The sequence below is a fragment of the Adiantum capillus-veneris genome, chromosome 27 (assembly GCF_014529385.1).
Source record: "Adiantum capillus-veneris isolate H3 chromosome 27, ASM1452938v2, whole genome shotgun sequence".
In the NCBI taxonomy this organism is placed as follows: Eukaryota; Viridiplantae; Streptophyta; class Polypodiopsida; order Polypodiales; family Pteridaceae; genus Adiantum; species Adiantum capillus-veneris.
Window position 1 is genome coordinate 8,546,234 of NC_140957.1, and position 27,230 is coordinate 8,573,463.

Sequence of the window (27,230 nt, forward strand, 5' to 3'; positions counted from 1 at the left end):
TAGGTTTTAGCTTATGCAAAATGTTTAGTGACCTGCTTGTGTCACCTGGACAAGGAAAGAGAAAGTTGGATCACAGGTGTGAATTTTTGCTTGTCGATTTACACCAAAAGCATCTATATTGAACAGCCTTATGAGATGTTCTTAGTAGCAAGACAGCATACTTTTACATCAGCGTAACTCTTACACCAACACTCAGTCTCCATTATTGTTGAACTCCAGACCTTGGCTTCATGAAATCGGTAATAAGCATGGTTTTGTTAGAGTTAATCACCTTGTGGAGGGAGTTGCAGATGCTCCTCTAGTTCCCAGTGCCAGGTGATTGGGAGCAAGGGGTGTTTTGTGGCCCTGCCTGGCCATATAAGAAGTAAATTTCCCATTATGGCCATGATTATGTCATGGATTGCCTGCCCACCCAGTGTTTTGGCTATGTGTAGTTGGGCTGCCCAATATGCCCACTTTGCTACTGTATTTCTTTCTGCTGAGTGGCTGGTTGGTTTTGAACGCCTTTTTGAGCCTGTATGCTCTTTTTAGCAGGGATGGCCAGTGGATGTGGCCCTCGGTAGAGCATTAGAGCACATCAATGACCGAGAGCTCCTGGCTACGAACCATTATACTGACATAGGAGGAGTATCCAAGAACATCAGAGCTAGGTGCTAGAGACATTTTCAGGAGAGGTTGTTGAGGACGGCTGACCTTGCAGACATCATCTGAGTCCTCACAGAAGGCTATCCTACTATGACATATTACACCCATTCATTGTCACAGGATGGAGCTGACTAGGGTTGCGTGTTCATGCTGTTGTAATCTTGCAACCATATAGATATGTATTAAGCATTTTAGAGGCTAGGGCTACATTCACATGCCTAATTTACTACACTCACTTGCCACCCTATACTTTTGTGCTCTCCCCATGCTCATTCAACTCTATGATGGATTTGTATCTTATGACACGTGGATGTCACCTACATTTTGTGCAGGTTTTGTCTCATAAGCCAGTTCTTTTGGCCACTACAATTATTAATAAATCCTCTCTCTCTCTCTCTCTCTCTCTCTGTTCACACCTAGCAGTTTAGGATTCCATAGTATTTTATTTTATCATTCTGTCATTTTGTCATCTTGGTACTCTGACTTTGTATTAGATCCACCACATTGTAACTTTCTGGTCTCATAGATCACTTTGGCCTTTTGAAGACGTTAATATAACATTTCATATCATTCTCTCTCTCTCTCTCTCTCTCTCTCTCTCTCTCTCTCTCTCTCACATTAGTGGATATAGATGGGAGACAGCTTGTAGACAGGAGACACGATCAAAGCACAGAAGGCGGGGCTCAGGAGGAGTGGCAGTGTTATCCTCAGGGAGGACTTGCAGCCATTGATACATATAGCCCGCAGGGATGAGCAGGCTAGCTACATGTGGGTGAGATTGAGAGCAGAGACAGGCAGATATCTTTACATTGCTATTTGCTACTTTCCCCCGAGTACGTTAGTTTATGCACCACCTAGAGGACAGTCCCCCTTTTCTATTTTGGATGATGACATATGGGAGTTCTCTAGAGATGGTGACATCATCATTCTAGGGGATTTCAATGCTAGGATTGCCCATCATCAGACAGTATTTTATGATACTTCAGAGGAGATGCTGAGAGGAGATTGCCGACGAGGAAAAGAAAAGAAAGTTCGAAGCGGGTCTCCAGCCGCAGCTTCGAAAAGAGTATGAAGGTGTATCCGCATGATACTCTTCAAAGGATGATGGAGTCAGCAATCATTGCTGAGGATTTGCACTCAACTGGGACGCCCAGAAAAATGGAGCATAGCACTTACCGTGCAAGACAAAGAGGGGTCTACGATGACCATGGGGGCCAAGGAAGAAAACGTCCTCCATCTAGGGACGATGATCATTCTAAGAAGCCAGAGGGCACTGGCAAGCGAACTAAGTATTCTTTCTCCTACTCAACTTCAAACTTTCAGAGAGGAAGGAAGATGCTTCTACTGTGGCGAGAAAGGACATATGAAACCGGACTGCCTGCTAAAGCAGCAAAGGCAAGAGTAAGCCTCTACGAGGCAAGAGAAAGCAAGGAAGGAACCCGCACCCCCAAGCTCGAACTCAATTCCAGATGTTCAAGGAAACACAGAAACGGAGAAAGGGAAGCGTCAACTTCTGAAGGGCTTGGGGTCTTTGAACAACCAGCGAGTACTGATTCTTTATGATCCAGGATCCACGGATAACTTCATTTCCCTGGATATTGCGGAACGTTTGTGCCTCACACCGGCTCAGCTATGCACACTGGTTACATCCGGATCGGCATTCGAGGGGTTGACAACCAATGCAACTCCCGTGCAAGGACAGCTCAATCTTCGGATTGGCGAGTACAAGGACTGCGAATCATTTTTGATGGCACCCATCAAGGGATGTGATATCATCTTGGGTATGCCATGGCTCTTCCACATGACACCTATTCCCGATTATGTGGAAAAGACCCTCACTTTTGATCATGGGGGTAAGAAAATAAAGATTCAAGCTGATGCTGGAGATTGGCAGTTCCCAATTGTAAGCCATATCTCCATTAAGAAAGAAATGAAGAAGCGTGTTTCCGCTTACTTGATTTTTGCACGTGGAAAGGATAAAACTAGTAGGGACTCTCTCTCTAGTCTGGAAATTAAGCGTCTTCAATTTATTGAAAAGTACAAAGATTGTTTCACGGAAACACTTCCTGATGAACTCCCTCCCGTACGCCCGGGGAAGATCACCGCATAGATCTCATACCGGGTAGCTCGCCTCCCAATCAACCCCCTTATCGGGTAAGTCTTGCTCAGCAAGAGGAAATTTTGAAGCAAGTCAACGAGCTTCTAGAGAAAGGGTTAGTACGGCCAAGTGCTTCACCCTACTGCTCTCCAGTTCTACTGGTGCAGAAGAAAGATGGCACGTTTCGAATGTGCATAGACTATAGATCTTTAAACAAGATAACGATCAAGAATCGCTTTCCGATCCCTCGGATTGATGATATACTTGATAAGTTGCAGGGTGCAAGTGTCTTTAGTCGCATAGACTTAAAGAGTGGGTATCATCAGATACGGATCGCCCCTGAGGATGTCCATAAGACTGCTTTCCGCACAACCTTTGGACTATATGAATTTTTGGTAATGCCTTTCGGCTTGACCAATGCTCTTGCGACGTTCAATCGCATGATGGACCACATTTTCAGCCCGTATCGAGCTTTTACAGGAGTATTCTTTGACGACATACTCATCTTCTCTAAGTCGGAAGAGGAACATCGGAAGCACTTGGACTTAGTGTTTCAAGAATTGCGAAAGCATGAGTTGCATGTGAATGCAAAGAAGAGCGAGTTCTTTCTCTCAGAGATACACTATCTCGGCCATATAGTCTCTCACAATCAAGTGAGTATGGATCCTGCCAAGATCCGAGTGGTAGAAGATTGGCCTATTCCCACTACGGTACATGATGTACGTAGCTTTCTGGGATTATGTTCATATTATCGAAGGTTTGTCTGAAGATTTGCTCATGTAGCAGGACCACTTCATGATTTGACAAAGAAGAAGATTCCTTTCAGATGGGGATCGAGACAACAAGGAGCTTTTGATCGGCTCAAGTACTTGCTAAGCCATGGACCTATTTTGATAGTGCTTGACTTAAGGAAACCATTTGAGGTTCACTGCGATGCTTCAGGCGATTGCATCGGAGCAGTGTTAAACCAAGAAGGCCATGCAGTGGCTTACGAAAGCAGACGGCTTAAGGATGCAGAGTTGCATGCATCAATCTATGAAAAGGAACTCACGGCTGTGATTCACGCCTTATCCAACTGGAAGCACTATCTTCTAGGAGCGGATTTTGTGATCAAGACTGATCACCAGAGTTTGCGGTATTTTCTTACGCAAAGGAAATTATCTGAAAAGTAGATGAGATGGGCAAACTTTTTGTCTATGTTTCACTTCCAGATCCTTCACACGGCTGAGAGTAAGAATGTAGTCGTAGATGCATTGTGTAGGCGGCCAAGGGTGAACGCTATCACTTCGGTGTATCACCAAGAATTAGAAGCACTACCGGATTTGTATCCGAATGATCCAGACTTCTCCACCATTTGGGGAAAGCTACATCGTGGAGAGAAAAAGTTTCCCTATTCCATCTGGGACGGTTATCTCTACCACCATCAGGCTATATGTGTGGCGGAACCATTAAGAAAGAAGATCATGGATGAAGCACACGCTTCGCCTTATGCGGGTCATCGGGGTATTCTCCCTACGACCTTAGCAATGGATAGATATTTCTTTTGGCCTAGCCTTAAAGCAGACATTGATAAATATGTCAGGGAATGTTTGGTTTGCCAAAAAGTGAAGTATGATCGGCATAAGACGCCTGAGTTGCTACAACCTTTGCCTGTGCCTAATGAACCTTGGGAAAGTATTGCCATGGACTTCATCATGGACCTCCCTATAACTCAGATTGGAAACGACGCGATCTGGACCATTGTGGACATGTTTAGCAAGCAAGCACACTTTATACCAGTCAAGAAAACGATCAAAGCAGATCATATGGCTAGGGTCTTTCTAGCACAGATCTTTAAGCATCACGGAATGCCTAAGTATGTGAGCGATCGAGATCCTCGCATGACAGGAAATTTTTGGCGTGCCTTGATGGATAATCTTGGTACGAAGCTGAATTTTTCATTTGCCTACCATCCTCAAACGGATGGGCAAAGTGAGATAGCCAATTCCACAGTATTGGATATGTTAAAAGCTTATGTGTCAGACCGGCAATCTGACTGGGAGAAATATTTGCCTCTGGCGTATAACAATACCATACACTCATTGACGGGGAAAGCACCTTTTGAGATTCTCTATGGTAAGCCTTTGCTTCCACCCATCCTTTTAACTAGGGATAAGATCTTTGCAGCAGATGAATTTGTTCGAGATTTGGACACAGCCTACGGGGCAAGTTAGGAGAGCTATTCTACGCTAGGGAAAGCATAAGAAGGCTGCAGACGAGCATAGAAGGAATCTAGACTTAACAGTCGGACAATTAGTCTTACTCAAGTTTGAGAAGGCAAGACTTAAGAAACAAGCGTCTCATAAGGGGAAGGTGGTAAAACTTTCTACCCGCTACTATGGGTCGTTTAAGATCACTGAGCGAGTGAATGATGTCACTTTCCGATTAGAGCTACCGCCTAATTGGAAGATCCATAATGCTTTCCATGTCAGTTTACTTCGGCCGTATGTGGGACCGCCTCCAAGCCAGCCTAGTGCTGAGAAACCTCCTGAGGTTTAGGAAACAGAAGAAATACTCCAACTGGAGCAGATAGTAAGTCATCAGGAGCGGTCTCTCAAATCCGAAAAGATAACACGGAAGTATTTGGTTAAGTTTAAGAACTATTCGAATCTAGATGCTCAGTGGATGACGTAGGAGGAATTAGCAGCTTATCCCGAGATACTGGAGGTATATGTCCAAGCACTACAGTTGAGGTCAACTGTTTAGAAGCCAGAGGGATGTTGCTAATTGGACTATTTTCTTATTTTTAATGATTAATCTCTTTTTAGGATATTTTATTATGTGCACTAAGAACTGTTAAAAGATTGTAGCTACAGGAACTGCCATCAAGAACGGACAAACTCTGATGTGTCATTTGATGGGTGATGGTAAACATCGCGAAGGAGTTTCCGTAAGTTCGGTGGAAAGGGCCGGGTTACGAGTGCCCCTGATGCGTCACATGATGGGTGACGGGTGCATCAATAAGGGGGCATCCCGTAGGCTAAGGAGGAAATCCGAACTGAGTAAGAAAATACGCGTAAGAACGCAAGCACAAGAATAAAGATGGGTTCAATGAAGCTTTTTACGAAAAGCAGGAACATTCGCGGGAAGGCAGATGCTTTCCTGTGAGGAGTCTGTGTCTACATTGCATCTGTGCCGTGTTCTGCACCCGGGGACGCCTGGAATGTGTCCGTGTAGCATTGATTGCATTAACTAAGTGAGTTTTTAAAGTTTGAACAGGTTCACACTTTATTTTATTAAGTGGCCGGTCACTTTTTAAGTGACCAGGCCCTTATTAATAAAATAAAGCAAGCAAGGCTCTTATAAAAAAAAAGCCAGTGCTAAAACTTACGCAGGGGGCTGAAATCTGCGATTTCTCTCTCCTCTCTCTAGAAAGCGCCAAGCTCTGCTTTTTAGGCCTCTATTCCCACCGGGTGCCAGGGCTTATAAAAGGACAGCCAGCGTTCAGTTCTCAGCACGCCGGAAGCAGTAGAGAGTGCTAGCGCTGGGATTTTGGAGTAGAGACTGGCGACGGAAATTGCAAGTGTTCGCGTGACGACTGAGTGCGGAGGTCGATTCTTCGAGCAAGGAGCGACAGGTATAAGGTGTTGATACGCATTGAGAATTGTTGCTTTGTGTGGTTTGTTTTGCAGGTATCTCCCGTGTTGCGGGAAGGCCCTTTACGGGAAAGTACGGCTTTACGCCTAAGTCCCTTACGGGAAAGTACGGCCTCGTGCCCAAGTCCCTTACGGGAAGGAACGGCCTTGTGCCCAAGCCCTTTACGGGAAAGATCACAGAACGGAGGGGTTTCTCGGGTTCTCGTGCTTGTATAAGAATTCTCCCTGAATAAAAGAATACTCTTAACGGGGGGTGACCAGCCCATCTTCTAGTCCCCAATAGTGTGTCGATCCTCTCCCTTCTCTCATGTTTGCAAAGTATTATAATTTTCAGATTTTCTAAGTGCTCGTGTACGCTCCCGTTTTGTGACAGAGACCAAAAGGTTACATGTGGTGAATCTAATACCCAGGTTTGGGTACAAAAAAGTACAAAGAACTGAAAAGAAAATAGTGGGTAGGGGTGGGGTGAAAGCTAATACAAAGGGAAATACAAAGAGTGAGCTGATACAATGGAGCTCTTTGACAATCGAGGCATCATATATACATATACATCACTATCCTTTACGGCTCCTATGTCGCGCCAGTATGGTATGGATCCTCTGTCGCAATCTGCATCAATGTCAAGAGGGCACCCGCATCCGTGGGCGACGGGATCGCCCCAACTCTATTGCCCGATCAAGCAGTATGCCTCTGGTGTTGTTATGCTGCGGGGGTTGCTCGAACTCCTCTATCTGTGACTGAAAAAAATCGTAATCTTTCGTTGTCTCTGGATCTCTCTCATTGTGCCCCTCTTCAAGAGGTCCTCTCTGTGTTTGCGAATCTCCAATAAGTATAATCCGAGGCATCTCTAAGCCTGGTATCTCATGACTCTAGAAAGTGGCCCAAAACCCTCTCTGAATAGACAGTGAAAGCGGCCTTGTATCTCATAGTATATTGGGCAGCGACATATGTAATGTAGCTCTGTCTCTGGCTCTATTTGGCACACCTGACAAATCCTGGACTCAACGGGTACTCCTCTAAATCTACCTGTCTCGATCTCTAGCTGATATGAGGATGTGCGTATCCGACCAATAGCACATCGTATCCCGTGGGATAGATGAGTATCCATGTATCCTGGTCTGATAAAAAAACCATCCTCCTTGAGTTGGAGAAGATGCTTTCTATAGAAAGTTATCTTCGTACCTAGCTCATGGGTAGATTGTATCCAGTTCCTCTTCGTATCCAACTGAATCAAGTCCTGTCTGATGAGCCTGGTAATCTATGCCCTAGTGAGGGAGATGGAGGGTGCATCCAAAGAGTACTGAATGGGGGAAGTTGGTCCATACTAAAGGCATGTAACTGAAACCAAGATGCCATCTCTGCATACCAACATGATCTATCTCCCTTTAATGCCAGCTGTCGTGAAGACTCTAATGCTAATCGAGCATATGTGTCTCTAGGGAGAGCCCAAGTGCTATGCATAAATGAAACTGATCGAGTGAGTGCCTCCACTACCAATGGAGGTGCAACGAGCTCCGTCCTAACAATGTCATGTGGTACTGAGGCCTAGGCCCTAATCATTCGAGAAATCAGACACCAAGGGCTTCTCCCTACATCTCCATCCATCAGTATTGCCAGCTCTGCTATGATGATCAATTGAGGGGCCCATATCTCCACTCCGTACAACATGGCCGAAGTGACCAAAGTGTGAAAGAGCGAAAGCTTTGTTGGAAGGTTCCCGGAACTGAACTTGCGAACATCTCCTCTCAAGTCTCCCCAATGCCGCATAGGCTTTAGTCAATCGTGTATTTGCTGATGCCTCAGGGAAAATACTGGACCACTGAAAACTGCCCCAAGATAAGTGTATGTATCTGCATACTTCATAGTCTCTCGCCATATGTAAAAGTGGGGGCGGACCTCCTTACCCTTTCCGCTGTGGTGTTAAACACCATTACCTTGGTCTTACCAAGGTTCATAGACAATCCACTGTCCCGTGCGAATACATGCAATGCATCCCCTCTGGAGAATGAGAGATCAACACAATCATCAGCATATAATAGCCATGGTATCCATGTCCCTGCAAGCTGAGCACCTCTATCACCCTCTGTATGTACATAATTTGAAAACTCATCTACATATATCCCAAAGAGAGTCGAAGATAGGGAACAACCTTGCTTCACCCCAATGGTGGAGTGAACCATGTCGGACATGCCCTGAGTAGTGTGTACTTGTCCTACCACTGTCCTATATAAAGCTAAGATCCCCCAGATCAGCTCTGTGGGCACCTCCATGTCCTTACCCTCTAGCAATAAAGAAAGTACATGTTTCTGGGCATGCCTCTGGAGGGTCAGGCAAAGGTGGCTTCCGCGATGCTGTGTATAGAGATGTAGCATATTCCCCCCATGTCTATGGCTGGCGGTGAAGAGTGATCATTGAAAAGCCTCCATGCCTCACTAGAGTCGTGACTCATAAACATCTGATACAGATCACGCTCTAATTGAGATAGGTAAGCCCTCTTCTTTCGTCGCACTAGGCTGCGGAAGATAATGCGTGACTGTCTATGTGTAGTAGTATCCATGAGCACCTCTCTCTGTAATCTGATCCTCGTCTCTCTACACTCCTCATCATACCAACTGTTTTGAGGCATGCTCCCAGATCGTCTGCATGTAGCTTCCCAGATCGTCTGCGTGTAGGTTGGCTGCGGGGATATGCCTCTGATGCTGCATCATGTAGCGTTCGTGTTAGAATCTGGGTGAGCTTATCTAGTGGTCGTCGTGTATTCCTTTGTCTTTTTGTTCTTGTCTTTGAGTAAATCATAATGATTGGCTCTGTAAAAGTGTTTCTTCTTTGCATAAAACATGTGATGCCTATTCCGTAGAACTGTCAGAAATTGTGTGGAATCTGATCTTCTTTGCCTTTTTCTTGTTCTTTCCAAACTTTGTTTCTTGCTTCGCTTCTTACCTTTTCTGTCCTCCTCGTTGGAGCTGGAAGAGGAAGAGCTAGAAGAATTGTTAGAAGAAGAGGAAGAAGAACTGGGTAGTCCTTCAAAATGCACACGCTTCTTTTGTTTTCGTGCAGTTGCAAAAGAAGATTGATTGCCCAAGTAACCGGGGTAGTCAGTCCCCTTGTTGCGCTTCTTCAATTGCTTCTTCGATGGCTTCTTTGTATCTAGAAGCTGATGGATGTGGGTCTCAACCACATCATGGGGTTCTTCTTCAGTGAACATCCTCGAGGTAGGAGGTTTGATTGGTGTCTCAATGGCTTTCTGCCATTGGGTATGCACTTCATCCATGGAGTGCTGGGTTAGAAATTTTGCATATTGAGGATCTTTGGCAAACAGAAGCATCTTTTTCGCATACTCGTCAATGTGTTGTTGATGTTGCATCTTCATGACTTTATATTGTGAGGGCCGAGGTGGCTTGTACTCATTCTCCGCTCAATCGCTTGAATTTCCCGTACTACCTCACACTTTAGGGGTAGCAGAGGGGTTCGTCTGATTCTCTTCGGAATCCATAGGTGCCTCGAGAAGAAGGATTGGATTCCCCGGTAGCAAAGGAATCGGCCGTGCTCTAATGCCATTGTAACAAACTTGGGCACCCCAAGTCTAGGTTTTGTCGCGACACAATAGGGATTCACTTAAAACACTTCACAATAAATGAGTCGACACGGCTCGACGTAGTTCCGTGCCAAGAGAGATTGGCCCCAAAGATTAGCGCCCCTTTTGGTATTTCTTTTTATATTAGCCTTTGAGCAAAGTACAACTCCCGCTGTTCCTCAACTCTCAGACTCTGCGTCTAGATGCCCTGATTAGTGAGGCCCTTGGGCTCCTTATAGAATTACAAAGGATGCCAAAAACAGAGCCCCAAAAGCACTTGCCTCACAAAGCTAGCGCTAGAAACTACCAAAAGCAGCTAGCACAAATTGTAGAAATCCGTATGGCTTGCCACGTCAGTAGGTCACCGCGTTTTACGGTAATCCGTGCAAATGTCAGCGCGATTCAGTGCCACGTCAGTCGGTGCAATTATCAGCGCGATTTAGTGCCACGTCAGTCGGTGCAATTGTCAACGTGATTCACGACCGTCGTACAATGCCACATCATCAATCCGTTAATCATCTTTGTGTCCTCTTGGGCCCCCTTGGCAAGGGCACCATAAGTTGGTACAACTTGCAAGCTCTAAAATCTTTCAAAATAGGCCTCTCGGATTGGCTTTTTTAAAATGGTAAATCTTTATCTGCCCTTTTGTTCAAGAGTTGGCTCCCCGTCTGTCTGGTGGTCATGCCACGTCATCACCTTGTGACACTAAACCTTGAAATACAAAAGCTTGACGTCTGGGTTGATTTTTCTTAAATTGCGTTGACATGCTGATGTGGCAGGTTGTACGGATTTGCGATGGCTCCTTTTGGTAGCTTTTGGCGCCAGCTTTTGGGTGCAGATGCTTTTGGATCTTAGTGCTTTTAGAAGTGAAGCTTTTGGGGCTCTGCTTTTGGGCATCCCTTGTAAGTTTATAAGTGCCAGAAGGGCCACTCTTCCATAGAGCATCTGGATGCAAAGTTGGACCCTCGAGAGTTGTACCTTAGTAAAGTATTAATAAAGAAATACCGAAAGGGGCGCAAGTCTTTGGGTCCAGTGCGTCTTGGCTTGGAACTCCGTCGTGCCGTGTCGTCTCTCTCTCTCTCTATTCAAGTTCAGTTCCGTTATTTGCAGCTTGTGCTCATTTGTTGCTATTGATTTTTTGCTTGGAGTGTCTGTACCTGTAAAAGTGCTATTAGAGCTCAGAATAACTCTTCTTCCAGGGAGGATCTTATGCTTTCTGCAACAGACATGGGTTCTCGCAAAGAATCTGACACAGATGACACCCATATGACCTTTGGTCTACGGGGAGATCAAGAAAAGCTGAGTCCCAGTGTGGGAAGAGAAGAATCCAATGGAGAATTTTTGGCGGGGAATCTCAATAGAGGAGAGTACAAATGTCAACTGGAGGTTGACGCATGTGTGAAAAGAGAGATCAAGTACTCCCAAGATCCAAAATGTGTGAATTACTTGAAGAATTACGCGATTGATGAGATTCACTTGAGCTGGCGAGAGTGTAATAGGAGGGCACCGTGTGTCAACTTAAATAAATAGATGGAACAAACATTTAAGTACTTGAATCACAACTGAAGTGAAAGAGAGAGAGACAACACACGAGACGCGGAGTGGCGGAGTTTCACCTCAAGAGAGCATTGGCCCTAAACCCTGGCATCCCTTTCGTTATTTCTTTATATTGCTTTAACTTTGTACAATGTTGTGGCTCTGCTCTGCATGTGCCTGTGGTAGAATGCCAGAGAGAGAGAGGGAGCCCACAAACCATACATAAACACCCTAAGCCCATCCAAAAGCAGTAGATGAAAAGCATACACTCTATAAGCACATGGTCTAAAAGCATCTGGTCAAAAAGCTCATGCGCAAAATCCGTACAATCGCCACATCAGCAAATCGTAGCGCAAAAGGTGGAATTGTCGTACAATTGCCACATCATCTCGTCAGCGCGATTTGGGAACTCTCCGTACAATCATGCCATGTCATCAGTTGGTTCGCTCAAGTTTTTGTGTGTGTGGAGGTCCGTCTTTAGTTCTAGTGACTTGGGCCCCATCGAATGGGGTCCCATAAGTTGGTAAGAACTCTTCTATTAATTTGCCCCACTCGGCGAGGATTTAAAAGTTGGTGAGAGCTTCTGCTTCTACTGCTTCTAGGGTTCAAGGCCCCTCGGTCGGGATCTGCAAGTCGGTTAGGGTTAGGTCGAGGAAACCCTAACCTGCCGGGTCTTCAATGGCTTGACATGTTAGTAGTTTGTGACATCCCCCCTTTTTGAAAGAAGAGTAATTGTCCGCGATTACTAATCTATCTGCAAAACAACTCACGTTACCTCAAAAATCTGAGGGTCATGTCGAGGGACAATCGGTTTTCTTATTCTATATTGGAACTATTGATATTCCGGCGTAGCAAAATTATCCATCACACCCAGACCTCGTTGATTTGTTACGGGTGTCTCAATGCACTAAAACTATATATATACTCACCCAATTAGGAATATTTAGTGGTTGGCATATCACAATACAACACAAATACTCACATATGCATGTTACAAGACACAATGAACATTGCCCCTAAGCACTCCTCCGAGACAAACGGTTTGCGGCATGGAGCCACTAAACGACTACCTTGTCACTCCCCCTGCAAATAATCTAAAAAGGTTCGGACCATGTGCTTAGGGGACTGATACAACCAAACGCTCCCCAGACCGTGGCCTGCGTCGCTTGGAGGTTTAAAGCATACAACTAAATGCTCCCCATACACTTGGTCTGTGTTGTTTAGATGTTTTCCAACGTACAACGAAACGCTCCCCAGACACCCGGTGTGCGTTGTTGCGAGGTTTCATACATTTATCAAACAACAGGCCATTGGGAAGTAAATCACAAATCATTGAAATGAGTATTAAAACCAGAGAAACAATTCTTATATCTTTTTTTTTCGGAGAAAAAGATCCTTCTATTAGTTATTGAAACTGCCCATGGGGCGACAACCACCTTTGCAAGAGAGAGCTACAACAAACATAAGGGGGGAGACTCCCCCAATGAAAAACAACATATGTACAAGGAGGCTAAATCAAGAGATGGGAGGAGGGAAAAGCCACACAGGTGGGCGGTAGTGCCATCAGCACACCTTGGACCATGATGAAGAAAAGCCCAGGGCGCCAGAGTCGAAGGAAGGCCTCTCTACGCTCCCGCATGCGGTCGGAGTTGCCCTCGAGTCTCTCGAACTGTCCTCTGAGAGTGTGGGTCAGCTCTAGTCAAAAATCTCGAACAGTCTCTGCTGGTGGTACAGAACTAGTCTCAAAGATGCGGAAGCAGCAGGCTCGCCAGAGGAACTAGAGTGTCAGGCTGCAGATGAGCTCCCAACACTCCTCTCTCTCACTGTATCACTCCTGTGGAGTAAGCTCTGTAGCAGGCTGGGTGTAGGTTGACCCCCCTGCATCACTATCATCCTGTTGGTGGAGGATAGCTCACACTGAAGTGCCGGGCCGGTGAGAGTGGACCAAGCAGTTGCCCCCCAAGTGTACTGTCGTGCTGTCGAAAGAGCTGGCATCAGCCGAAGGACACGAAGCCAAACCGGTTGTGCCAAAGGACAATCCCAGAGACAATGGCGTTGACTCCCCACACAGTGGTCACAAGTCGGCATGTTGTCGAGGGACCAGTATGCACAAGCCAACTCCCAACTGCTGTAGCTCGATGTGCAACTAGCCAATGGAACAAAGTAACTCGCCGAGGCTGTATGGAGTCCCACAACCTGAAACGAATGCGGAGATGGTTGACCCTTCCATTTAATTAAGTACTTGTCATTAGCCTTTTGACGCGAATGATGGGTACGATGATCTAGAACTGCTTCTGGTTCTCGAGGAGTATACTCAGTTTCAATATCTTGCCATACATTTTCCTCGATAGGCACAACAATGTCGGCTTCGCCTAATTTCACCTTAAGGCGGCTGACATGAAAGACTGGATGTACACTAACATCCGAAGGAAGAGCTAGTGTGTAGGCAACTTGGCCAATTTTCTTTGTGATCAAGAACGGACCACAATATCTAGCTGAAAGCTTATAATGCTTTCCTGTTCGCATAGTCTTGGAATCCTTGGGTATCTTCAGATAGACCCATTGTCCCATATCTAGAGTCCTTGGAGACCTCTTTTGATTAGCATAAGTAGTGAGTAGTGACTCGATCACGAGCCGTTCTTATACTATCCTTAGCCAATTTGAGCATTTCTTGCATGTCATACAGGAAATCACGAGCTTGGCGTTCCTTGACTTTCTCTAAGCCAATAGCAATTCGGGATTTAGGCTCAAATCCATACATCAGCATGAACGGGCTAAATCCAGTAGCAGAATGCTTGCTACTATTATAGACAACCTCTAACTGTGGAAGATACCTTTCCCAGTCAGACTGCCTATGAGAGACATAGGCTCTCAACATGTCCTCTAACGTCTAATTCATCCTTTCAGAAGACGACATACTCAACTTCGTCTGAAGATGAGCAAACACATCTCGCCAAAATCGGCCAGTGAACTTAGTATCTCGATCACTGACGATATCCTTTGGGAGACCATACAACTTATAAAGCTGATCGACAAATAAAACCGCCAACTCATGGCTTTTTACTGTCGACTTCGTTGGTATATACTTCGCCATTTTTGTGAGTTTATCGCCCACAACCCAAATAGCGTCATTGCCCTGACTAGTATTTGGCAAACCAACGATGAAGTCCATGGAAATACTCTGCCATTTGGCATCCGGGATTTCCAATGGATGTAGCAAGCCAGCTTTTCTAAGGTGCTCTGCATTATTGACCTGACACTGAGGGCATCTCTTCACATAGCTCTCTATGTAAGAGCGCATCCTTGGCCAATAGAAATATCGCTTGACCAAAGCCAAAGTTCTCTGGATGCCTGGGTGCCCAGCGCTAAGAACATCGTGGCATTCGCACAAAATCCTTTGTCGAATCTCATCAATTTCCGGCACGCAGACTTTACCATTTCTGAACAATAGTCCATCTCTAATGGAATATTGTCGCTGTCTCGTCTCTCTAGCACGACTCACTTGGGTCGCCGGATCACCCAAGCCTGTATGCGAGTCATGGCCCGCTTCGACCTCGTTCCATATCTTGCCAAAATGGCCATGAGAACGACATAGCCGTCGGAGAGAGATAGAAATCCGTCGAGATTTCAGCCATAGACAAGGTATTGACCTCAGGAATCCTGCTGAGCGCATCGGCAACTCGATTGCTGGATCCTTTTCGATAACGGATCTCAAAGTCAAACTCTTGCATAAGCTCAACCCATCTAGCCTTCTGGCCTCTGAGATCACCCTGATCACAGATATACCGCAAGGAATGATGATCTGTCCATGCAACAAACATAGAGCCATACCAGTAGTGCCGCCATTTCCTTAGGGCGTGGACTATGGCGCAAAACTCCTTTTCATACGTTGGATAACGCATCTCAGCGTCAGAAAAGCTTCTTACTTTCAAACGCAACAGGACGTCCATCCTGATATAATGCCGCACCAATAGCATAATCACTAGCATCCATTTCAACCACAAACGGTTTGCTAGGATCCACAATGTGTAATATTGGCGCAGTAGTCACCAAGTGCTTTAGTGTTCGAAAGCTCTCGTTGAGACGCTCATTCCAAACAACAGGGGGATTACCTTTACAACGGGGACCCAAAGTCTTCGGCCCTTTCACCCCTCCTTTTAAAAGTTGCGTAAGCGGAGCAGCAACTTTAGAGTAATCCTTGATAAACTTGCGAAAGAATCCAGTAAAGCCTAAAAAGGACTTTACTTGGCGCACGTTCTTCAGAATGGGCCAATTTCGCACTTTATCCAATTTTTCAGGGTCAACGCGAATTCCATTGCGAGTAATGATGTGACCCAAGTACAGAAGCTCTTTCTTAAAGAATTCACACTTAGAAGCCTTAGCATAAAGCTTCTCAGTTCTCAGTACTTCGAAAACAGTGCGTATATGTACTAGGTGCTCATACAAACTTCGGCTGTAGATCAAGATATCATCGAGAAACACAACAACAAAGTTGCCTAAAAATGCTCTCAGCGGATCATTCATCATTTGCTGGAACGTAGCTGGAACATTGGTCAAACCAAAAGGCAAGACCAAAAACTCGTAGTGACCATAACGCGTATGGAAGCCTGTCTTAGGAATATCTTCCAGTTTGATCCGTATGGAAGCCTGTCTTAGGAATATCTTCCAGTTTGATCCGTATCGGATGATAGCCTGATCGCAGGTCTATCTTCGTAAAATACAACGCGCCATGGAGCCGATCTATCAGATCGCCCATGCACGGGAGCGGATACTTGTTCTTGACAGTGAGCTTATTCAACCCCTTGTAATCCACGGAGAAGCGCATAGTGTTATCCTTCTTTCGAGAAAGTAACACTGGCGCTCCCCACGGGGACTTTCTTGGCCGAACAAAACCCCTGTTGAGATAATCTTTCAGCTGCCGCTGAATCTCGTCCTCTTCCGTTTTACTAAACCGACAGGGTTGCTTTGAGAAGGGCTGACTACCAGCCAGCAACTCAATGCCATGATCTACTCCTCTCGAAGGCGGCAAGCCAGGAGGTAGATCATCAAGAAAAACATCCTTGAAATCAGTCATGATTTCTTGGATAAGGTTGGATTCGTCGGAATCCCTAAGTTAAACAGAAGAACATGAAACATTTTTACGAAATTCAGTGACAGAAGTACCAAGCACTAATGAATCAAACCAAACAGATGGTACACATTGATAAAAGTCAACATCAAAAGACTTTATTTCTTTAAGCAGTAACAACTGGTATTGCAAAACCATTATTTACAGACTTTTGATTACAAAGCGACACAGATACATGAGGCATGTTATGCTTAACAAAAACAAGAGAGTGATGTACATAGTCTACATACAATGAGTCTTGTTTATCATAAAACCATGGAATTCCTAAAATAACAACTGCTCTGTCCAGGCTCGTGATATGGAAATCCAGGTTCTCTTTGTAATCATCTAGCTCGAGCGACAAGTCTGGAACCATCCGATTCCATACATCCGTGTCCACGCCACGAGCCATCTTCACGCGATACTCATGGTCACTGTCCCGCGTCCGCAGGCTCAGTTTCTGCACAAATTTTGCATCCACAAAATTGTGTGAGCTTCCATTATCAAGGAGTACGGTCACGTCGTGACCATTGATCTTCCCGGGGAAACGGAGAAGATCGTGCTTATCAAACACTTCGGTGCTAAAAGTACAATTAGTGCATGAACTGTGCGCTAAATGATGGATTTCAACTTGAACAACATCAGAGTTACCTGAGATCTCGTGGATTTGAACCGAAGGACCGCCTTGCGGTTTCTGCATCTTTTTCTTCTTGGGGCAATCCTTGATTTGGTGACCTGTCTGGCCACAGCCGAAGCAAGCCCCCTTCTTCACTGCATCAGCGACTGAAGCATTTCTGGCTTTCTTCTTCTCCTCGCAGCACCCTCATCGGATTGATGGTCTGCAATTCTTTTCTTCTCGTAATTCGCTCCATTTATCAAATGGAACGTCCTGGCCTTTGCCATTGCGTCCTCGACGTCAGTCGGGGCTTTATCCTGTATTAAGGCCCAACGGTAATCCTCATGCAATCCCAGCAGATACATGTGCACAGCGTGCGTAGAATCCACCTTGTGGAAGGTGAGCGCCTCTTTGAAAGCTGTCGTATACTTATCAAAAGATAGAGTTTTCATCGAAAGACTCTTTAGTTTGGCATAAGCTTCCAAAGGGTCCATTTTGGCGAAATCCCTCTTGAATTTCACACAAAAGTCAGTCCACGTCGTAGGCTTCTCTGTCATGTCGCGCCACCAGGTAAGCGCCTTGCTGCGCAGATAGAGAGGAATCGTCTGAATCCTCTGTTCATCATGCTCCTCATGGAGATCAAAGTATATGGTCCACTGGTGCAGCCAGTTATTTACAGCCAATTCCGTACACTCCTTCTCTTCACCTGAGAAATTTGTAGTTTTGTACGGAATTGTGGCAGTCGGACCAACCTGCGAACGCCCAAAAGCAGCAATCTGCATCTGCAATTGTTGGAGATGAGTTTCGCCCTCGGAAATACGCGCAGTCGTCGACTGAGCCATATTTTCGAGAGTAGAAAGTCGGGAACTGAGCCCCTGTACGACCCCTTCGAGAGAGGCCAAGCGAAGGTTCGTCTGAACATTCGCGTTTTCCAGAGCAGTAACACGTTGGTCGAAACTTTGGAAAGTGCTTGTAATCCATGTGTAGAGAGCATGTGTGAATGGAATTTGGATGTTACCTGGCGCGTTGTCACGCTGCACATCTGAGCTGGAGGAATCCATGGCGAAGTGCGTGAAAAAATTGGAATTTGCACGCGAAACCGGGCCTTTTTTTGTACTTTTCGGTTGCGAAAAAGTGAAGTTCGAGGAGCTCCACGCGTCTGAAGGCGAGCAGGTGATGGCGGGAGCGCGAGAGCGCAAGCAGGTGAGAGAGAGCAGGCTGGGGAGAGAAGCAGGAGAGTCTAAAAACTCATTTCTTTGCAACTTACAGGTCTCTGTAAGTGAGTTTTTTTTTTATTAAAACACAGGTTTCAAACTATACTTTAAAAAGTCCCGGCCATTTTTATAAAAAAAAAGGCCACTTGATTTAAATAAACCAAGCTTAAGTGACCTCAAAAGAGAACTCCCGCGTTGAACTTAAAAAAACGATCGCTGCCTCAACCAGCGTATGCCGCGTGGAGCGTGGAAGGAAACACACGCGCGTGAATGTGGGCAGCGTGCGCTCGCATGGGTTTGGCACATGCTATGCTGCCAATTGGGCACCATGTTGGAAAAAAAAGCTACGCAACCTCCCCTGCAGACTCAAGGCCCGCATAGAGAGAGGTAGCTCTCTCTCTCTCTCTCTCTCTCTCTCTCTCTCTCTCTCTCTCTCTCTCTCTCTCTCTCTATGCTTCGCACAAAGAGACTTACAAAGAGGGGGATTTACAGAGAGATTTAAAAGCATAACATATGCTGAATTTTAATCATAAATCAGTAAATTAAAAACGAACTCCCTGATTTTCAGCATTCCCACCTGTCAAATTGCCGAATTTTATCAAAAAACAGCAGAGAAACATTAATTTTCACCTGCACGTACACTCATGAGAAGAAAAACGATTAATTAAATAACCAATTCATCAAAAATTGCATGAAACAGATATTATCCGACTTAAATCAGTCTGTAGGTGTGCACACAGTCCTTTGTGTAGCCAAGCTGGCTCTGATACCATGAAATGAACGCGGAGATGGATCTCTCGGCTACACAGACCGCCTACAGATACGCGTCGGACGAACCACCTGACCATAGCCACCATCCGGCAGCTCCCCCGTGATGGGGCTAGCATCTTAGGACGTATGTCACAAAACGGGAGCGTAACTTAGAAAATCTGAAAATTATAATTCTTTGAAAACATGAGAGAAGGGAGAAGATCGACACAGTATTGGGGACGAGAAGATGGGCTGGTCCCCCCCCCCCCCCCCCCCCGTAAAGAGTATTCTTTTATTCAGGAAGAATTCTTATACAAGCACGAGAACCCGAGGAAACCCCTCCGTTCTGTAATCTTAGACCTGAAGGTCATACTTTCCCACAAAGGGCTTGGGCACCAGGCCGTTCCTTCCCGTAAGGGACTTAGGCGCGAAGCCGTACTTTCCCGTAAGGGACTTAGGCACAAGGCCGTTCCTTCTCGTAAGGGACTTAGGCGCGAAGCCGTACTTTCCCGTAAGGGACTTAGGCACAAGGCCGTTCCTTCCCATAAGGGACTTAGGCGCGAAGCCATACTTTCCCGTAAGGGACTTAGGCATGAAGCCGTACTTCCTGTAAAGGGCCTTCCCGTAAGACGGGAGATTCCTGCAAAACAAACCACACAAACACGCGACAACAATTCGTATGGCGAATCCACAATAGATACCTGTCGCTCTTGCACGGGAAAAGCGACTTCTGTGCTTCGTAGTCTCGCGATCTCTTGCGGCAGAGTCTTCTCTTGCTGATGTTGGTACCTCCCGTGAGTGAGGGCATGTGGTGCTTTTATAGCTCCCTGGCCACGGCACGAATAACTGCTCGCGTAGAGATCGCGGCCGTTTTTTTTCTTTTTTTTGTGGCGCTGTTCTACCAGAAATAAGGAGAGAGAATTCGCTGGCTGGTTTTGTTGCTTTATCTTCTAAGTGGCTGCCTTATTTTATTAATAAAGAGGCCGGTCACTTTATAAAATAAAGTGTGAATCTGTTCAAACTTTAAAAACTCACTCCGTTAGTGAAAACAATGCTACATGGACACATTCCAGGCGTCCTCGAGTGCAGGACACGACACAGATGCAATGCAGACACAGACTCCTCGCAGGAAAGCATCTGCCCTCCCGCGACTGTTCCTGCTTTTCGTAAAAAGCTTCATTGAACCCATCTTTATTCTTGTGCTTGCGTTCTTACGCGTACTTTCTTACTCAGTTCGGATTTCCTCCTTAGACCCTTAGTGTGTCCCCTTACTGATGAACCTGTCACCCATCTTGTGACTCATCAGGGACCACCATTACATGGTCTTCTTCCACCGAACTAACAGGCCAACTCCTTCACGGTGCTTCTTGTCACCCATCATATGACACACCAGAGTTGTCTGTTTCCTGATGTCTTTTCGTACAGATCTGTGATTCCTTAACTTATTAGTTAACTTGTGCACATTTCTTATTAAAGTCCTAATTCTAAAAAATAGAAATTAGAAACAAAATAGTCAAATTAGTTTCAACGTAGGCGTGCATCTGTAAGACCGAGCGTCCCATACCACCTGGCCTCACCTCCTCGAGGTGACCTCGCGCACTCCTAGCCTCGCGGGCTAACCACTGACACTCTGCCGGTGAGGTCGATAACTGAAAATGAGGCCTTGGCCTCCCTTTCATAATAATGGCCAGCCACACTGGCCGTGATCACACTACGTCCGCCCGGACACTGGACGCCCATCCCGATGGCATCTGGGCTAGATCCCCTCTCCTGTGAGCGGGACATAACACAACCTCTCCCAAAAAGCTGCCAAGAACTCAGCTGTGAGACCCTCCACCTGCTAATGAGGTGCTGCAGCAGGACTAGCCTCTCTCCATGCTACCAGTATGTGACGTCCCAGTCGAACAGTGTACTGAAAGAAAGGGACACCTGTATGGTCGACTAAGGAGAAAGGGTCCCTCCAAAACCACTCTCAAGGATCCCACTGCACTCGTGCGAGTGGATAGCACTCCCAGGCCCACAACCTCTAGTGGCCAGTCTCAAGAGGTGCAGGGTGAGGATCTATGACGCAAGTCCTCCCACAGATGCCCACAACTCGGATCCTCTGAAAACAACACTATCACATGTGGGGCCTCTACGGAAACTCTGTGTAAGCGACCCTCACCCTGTAGCTTGAAAAACAGGGAGGATACATTCTCTGAGCAAGCCCGAACTGCGATGGGAACCTCCAGTCGCGTGAAGGCCCCCATCCATCTGGGCGCTGTTGACTCGAGAGGTGTCAGCCACTCAGTTGGTACTAGCTCTGTGATGTCCTGACACATGCTCTGCACCCCTCTCATGCCCTGAAGCTGGATGCTTTGAAGCTCCTCTGATTAGCCTGAAAACTGTAGCCAATCACCTATTAAAGTGCGTGCTAGACCCTTTGCCATGGGACCCCAAGAAACATGAGGCCTACTTCCAACCAAGTGGCACTCTCTGAGTGCTAACCATGGGGTTCCAAACAAGGGGCTGTCTCAAGCGCACCTCCGTGCAAGTAGGCTAATGCTGCTCTAGGCCTCTCCGAAGTTCTCCCAGGAACGGAGCAGACTCGCATTGAAACGGTTTTCCGCTCAGGCCAACTCTGCGCATCTCTTCAAATATCAATCTAGTCAAAGGTCGCCAGGGGCCTCAAGCCTAAGGTACTCTAGCACTAAGCCATTGAAGGAAAAACTCCTTCCAGGGATCGTCCTCTGGAAGAAGTCCTCTGATGATGAACTTCCCAAGAAGGGCTCTACTCTGCTGTGCTGGGTCTATGATCCCCAACACAGCGTGAGAACAAGGAAGAGTGATGACCTGCCAGGCCACTTTGGCCCGGGCTACCTAAGTTTCACGCCCTGACCAAAGGAAGTTCCTGATCAGCCTCTCTATCTGGTTGATGCAGGAACTCGAAAAGATCCAACAAGAAGTGGCCAACAACACTTGGTTGGCCACTACCACTCTACCCGCCAGAGAAAGTCGTGCGGAACTCCAATGTAACAACTTCCTCCTGATGGACAGAAGGAGGGGAGCAATCTGCTGCTCACGAGACAAGTCCAAGCCAATCTGATAGCCCATGTCACCAGCGTGTGACTACTATCTATCCTTTTTGTTGATTTCTTTCTTATTATCTATTTACTTTCACTTTTTGGAAACACCCCTCGGGAAATCTAACTGCCCTGCATTGCATAGCTAGTGTGGAACTGTCCAGAGGGAGTCCAGGCCTGAGGGCAAGAGAGCACTAAGGTTGGACAAAGACTATGGCTAGCCAAAGTGGGGTCATTGACTAGCCAAAGTGGAATCCTTTGCTACAGAGGCTACATTTCAGTTCTGGATGTGGCCGCAGTGTACAAAGAGGGTCGGATGACCTAGAAAGATACAATGGCAGCATCTCCTAAAATTTAGGGAACTGCTATTTTGGGACCTGAAAATGTCTTCGCGTCATTACGTGCAGTTTGACATGGGGATCATTTTGTTACTCTGTGGCCAAGTCAACAGAGGCTGCAGGTGAGATATTTTTAGACCCGAGGGTCTAAAGCGAGAAAATGCACAAATGAGTGACACTTGGCACTCTGAGGCCAGTTTACTACTTATAGAGAAGGCAAAAACGTGATTTATAGCTGGGAGGCCCATTTTGCAAGTCTCTGTCACAGGTTAAGAGCTATGGAGTGCTTGCTTTCCCTCTTATGCACAGTGCGGTGCCAGGAGTGATGCCCTGCACGCTACGCACTGCCCTCTCTCTCCCCTTTGGCAGTATGTTATGCCCCTCTAGTGGGCTCTTCATTTGACCAATGTACAGTTGTGTGGGTTCATGCGCGATTGCCGAGGCAAGAGCCTCTTGTACAGGTACTGGATTAGCTAGCGGCTAATCCCCCCCGCAGGTACAGGTGAATTCGGAGAGGTTTCACGCCAGAAATCTCGTCCGATTCAAAGGGCAAGTAGCCCTACAGGTGCGGGAGCTCGAGGACTTGCTACGGATGCGACCGGCACGCGAAACGGAGCCCGAAACAGTGAATTACAGCCTGCTGTGTATTTTTGCAGGTTTAGGGTTTTGGCCCTAAACGGACCCTAATACCCCCAGGAGGTTCGGGGACGCAAGGGGACCGCTGTACAGGTGATCTGGCGCATTTTCAGGGCTGAAAACAGAGAATTCAGCGTGCTGCAGATTCTCGCCAGGTTTTGCAAAGTGCTCGTATGCGTCGGGAAAATCAGTCAATGCGTGGGAATACTGACTGTGAAGGGTTCTAGTACAGCTATGCTGCCGAAATCGGGCTGGAACAGTGGAAATTCAGCCGAGTTTGTGCGGGGCAGCTTGTAGGGAACCACAGCGTTTATTTCCTCTTTTGAACAATAAAGAAATACCGAAAGGGGCGCCTAAGTTAGGGGCCAATCTGGTGTCCGTCTACTCATACAGGTGCAATCTAGCAGCCTGTATCCCTCTCCCCTTTGTTGTGTCTTGAAAGTACAGGTAAAATAGACGACTAATAATGGGTTAAAGCTAAATCAAGGTTTAAAGTAAAGTCTACCGCCCTTTTTGGATTGAACAGGCCGGTTACAGCCCAAGTACCGAACTGGCAGCCAATCAGGCGTAGGAGCACTACCACTCGAAAAAGCCACTGTCTTTCTCAAGTTGATCAGTGCGCCTGATGCACAACAAAAGGTCTCAAGAGCCTGCTCACACCTGTGAAGGTTGGCCTCCTGGCCCTCCAAGTACAAGGCTGAGTCGTTTGCAAACTCAGCATCCAGTAGCTCATCTCCCCGAATAGGGAGCACTAAGCCACGTAGACCAACCTGTTATGAAACCAAAAACCTGCTCATCGCCTCATCATAGAACGGAAAGAGGAAGGGGGACTAGAGGGCAGCCCTGTCTGACTGAATGTGTGAGCATGAAGCGATCTCTGCTACCGTCTGACAAAAGTACCTAACTGCGTGCCCGTCAATGGAGAGTTGACACACCTCTGATCCATGCATTTGAGAAGCCGATCTTGCCTAGAGTTCCCTCCAAAAAGTCCCAGTCAACTCTACCATAAGCCTTCTCAAAATTAAGAAGAATTATCACGAGATTCTCACCACGGAGGCGTGCGAGGGTAGATGCCTCCCTGAAAGGGAAGATATTGTCAAGGATACTATCTCCTTGACAAAATCTATCTGTGTCCCATGTATGATGCTCTCTAGAAGTGGCTGAATCCTCAAACTCAGAACCTTGGCAAGAATTGTGTAGGCTGAGTTGAGGATAGTGATCGTCCGCCACTGTCGAATCTCATTCAAGGAGCCACTCTCGTTGGAAATGAGGTAAATCAAGCCCTCACTCATGCTGTCAGGCATCTGTCCTGTGTGTAGGATGTACTGAAAAGCGTTGCAGAGATCTGAGCCAAGCAAGTTCCAGTACTCTAAGAAAAAGCTAGGAGTCAAACCATCCTCACCTAGACAACTACCACGGGGAAGTGCTCTGAGGGCCGCGTGGAGCTCTTCTAAGTGGAGAGGCAGCTCGAGCCTCTGGCGCATCTCCTCAGTCACAAGACAAGGCATGTTTACCCACACCTGCTCTCTGCATGCATCTTGACGCTCTGGCCGAGGCTCTGCACGCAGCAGGTCACGGTAAAAGTCGGTGGCAATTGCACGCATGTCCTCTAGCTCTAAAGCAATTGACCCATCAGGCCTCCTCAAGTGGCTGACCCTTGCATGCGCATGTCAAGGCCCCATTGTCTCAAAGAAAGCCCCTGTCACTCTGTCACTCAGCTGGATCCACTGAGATGCGTGTCGATCAAAAGCAAACTCCTGGCGCCGCTCCTCTGTGTTGGCAAGCTTCTGGCGAGCTTGTTGCAACTGCTCCTCCAACCAAGGACTGTTTGGATGCTGCTCTTGCATCCTCTGCAAGGAAGCAACGCCCCATCGGAGACGTTGCTCCTCTTCTCTCGTTGCAGCCAGGCGGGCAGTAGACTCCTGAAGAAAAAGCTGACTAAGCTGAGCAAGTCCAAAGGCCACTCTATGAGAAGGAGAGTCCTGCAAGTCTAAGCCTTGTGTCCAAAGAGTTACCACTCGCTCTCTAAGCGCAGAGTCCAGCAAGACCCTCTCAGGGATGCGAAGCAACGTGCTTCCTTTCCTCTGTCTATTTGTCACTGTGAGGATCATTGGTGCATGGTCCTAAAACGAAGTCCCAGCCATAATGCCAACTGACCCACCCAAGTCACAGAAATGTCACTAGTGTAGAAGCGATCTATCCGAGATAGATTCACTCCTCCCACTCTGCGGTTCGAATGAGAAAAGGCCAGGCTGTCTGGAGGCCTCACAAAGCTAGAATGTTGCCTCACATGTGAAACCCGCAAAGTCATACATAACCTCAGAGGGGTCCTCCAACATATTGAAGTCACGCCCAATGCACTATGCTCTGCGTGTGGCAGAGACTCTACAATATGGGACCAAAACTTTTGCTCGTGCACTCGCCACATTGGGCGCGTAGATGTTCAGGAAGCCCATGAGGCAACCCTGAACCTGCATAGTAATCCATTGGGCCCTGCCTGGCACAATAATCCCTCTGTCCACAATGGCCTGTTGCAAAGAATCCGCAATAGTCATACATACCCCACCCTAGATGCCTCGAGGTCCAAATGCAGCTGACCAAAACGTCTCATAGCGACCACACAAAATCTGACCACATCGTCTAATGCGACTCTCACAATGATGATGCTCCTGTAGCATAAGAATGTCAATCTCACCTCCCACAAGGCATCTCTGAAGCTCCTGACGCAACCGACCTCGTTGACGCTGAAACAAGGGGCCTCCTAATCCTTGCATGTTGCATGAGATGATCCTCATGGAGTCAGTGGGAGAAAACAGTTGCTACCCCACAATAGCCAACCTCGCTATTTGTTAGGCCAGTTTGGAGAGTAATCTACATCCGAACGACTTCTAGACAAGCGCGAAAGAATGATTGTCTCGCCCAGGCCCAAGCCAAGTGTGCAGCTCGAAGGGCTACATCCTCTGTCCAAGAATCCTCATGTACAAATACATAACAAGGAGGGCTCTGAGTGTCAGCAAACAAATGCACCACAATGTGCCTGCAACCCATTGCACGGAGGTGTCATGCTAAACTTGGCCAGAGGCCAAAGTGTTTGCACAAGATCCGTCACCCCTAAGGCCCCTGTGTGGTGTGAGCACTCAGTAGCCTGAGTTTTGAGTCAGTCAAGAACTGTGTGCTGGGTCTACTCTGTGAGATCCCTACCGCACAATGGGAAGGAGAAACCCACCGCTGTGTCCAAAGCCTCAATGCCTCTAGTTGCAAGAAAGAGGACATGGAATTGAAAGCAAGCCTCCTCCAGGTCAGGAGAAGAGTCACCCAGAAACCGAGTGAAACTGTAGTCGAAGAAGTCCCAGCGTCTGTGAATGTCAAAGCTAGTCAAAATTCTAGGGACTGTTGCAAAAGGAGAAGTCTGCACCAAAAAAGGTGGCCTCAAGTGAGGCTGTCCCTCTCGAGCCACACGGCTCGTAGCGAAAGCCCTACCAAGAGATCGCCTCGCAGCAGACTTGTGTCCAGTCCCCTGGGACTGAGGAGGAGCGGTGGAGGGTCGAGAGATAAGGCTATGCGCCCCACCGGGGAGAGAGGAGGGACGGGAGGCGAAGGTGGAGGTGGAGGAGGGGGTGGAGGCGAGGGAGGCTGAGCGACAACGTTTGAGGGAGGAGGGGTGGAGGAGGAGGAATTGAAGTGGACGATCTCCTCAGGCAGGTTTTGCTGAAGGGGGTCAAAACGGTTCCCAGTCGAAACCCAGTGATGCTGAGCTGTAGCAGGTCGGCCACCAGGGGGAGCGGTGGGGCGGGGCCGCCCATGTCGGCAGCAGGCAGGCACCTGCTGCCAATCGTCAGTTGTCTGATCGTTGGTCTCAGTCGAGGTACTAGCCTGTGCATCTTGTGTGTCTGGTTGCTGGGCTTGCTCAACCTTGGGAGGCTGCACATGTGTTGTGGGTCGAGGTCTCTTGCGAGGACAGGCCTTTGCCAAATGGCCCATCTGTCTGCAAATGAAGCACTGATTCGGGAGGCCCGAAT

The 27,230-nt window shown here is 47.2% G+C and overlaps 1 protein-coding gene across 6 annotated transcripts in view; it reads left to right on the forward strand.

Annotated features, from left to right (window-relative positions):
- The window catches only part of SYP61 (syntaxin of plants 61), a 66,417-nt gene that overhangs the window by 33,946 nt on the left and 5,241 nt on the right, over positions 1 to 27,230 (forward strand). The window lies entirely within an intron of this gene.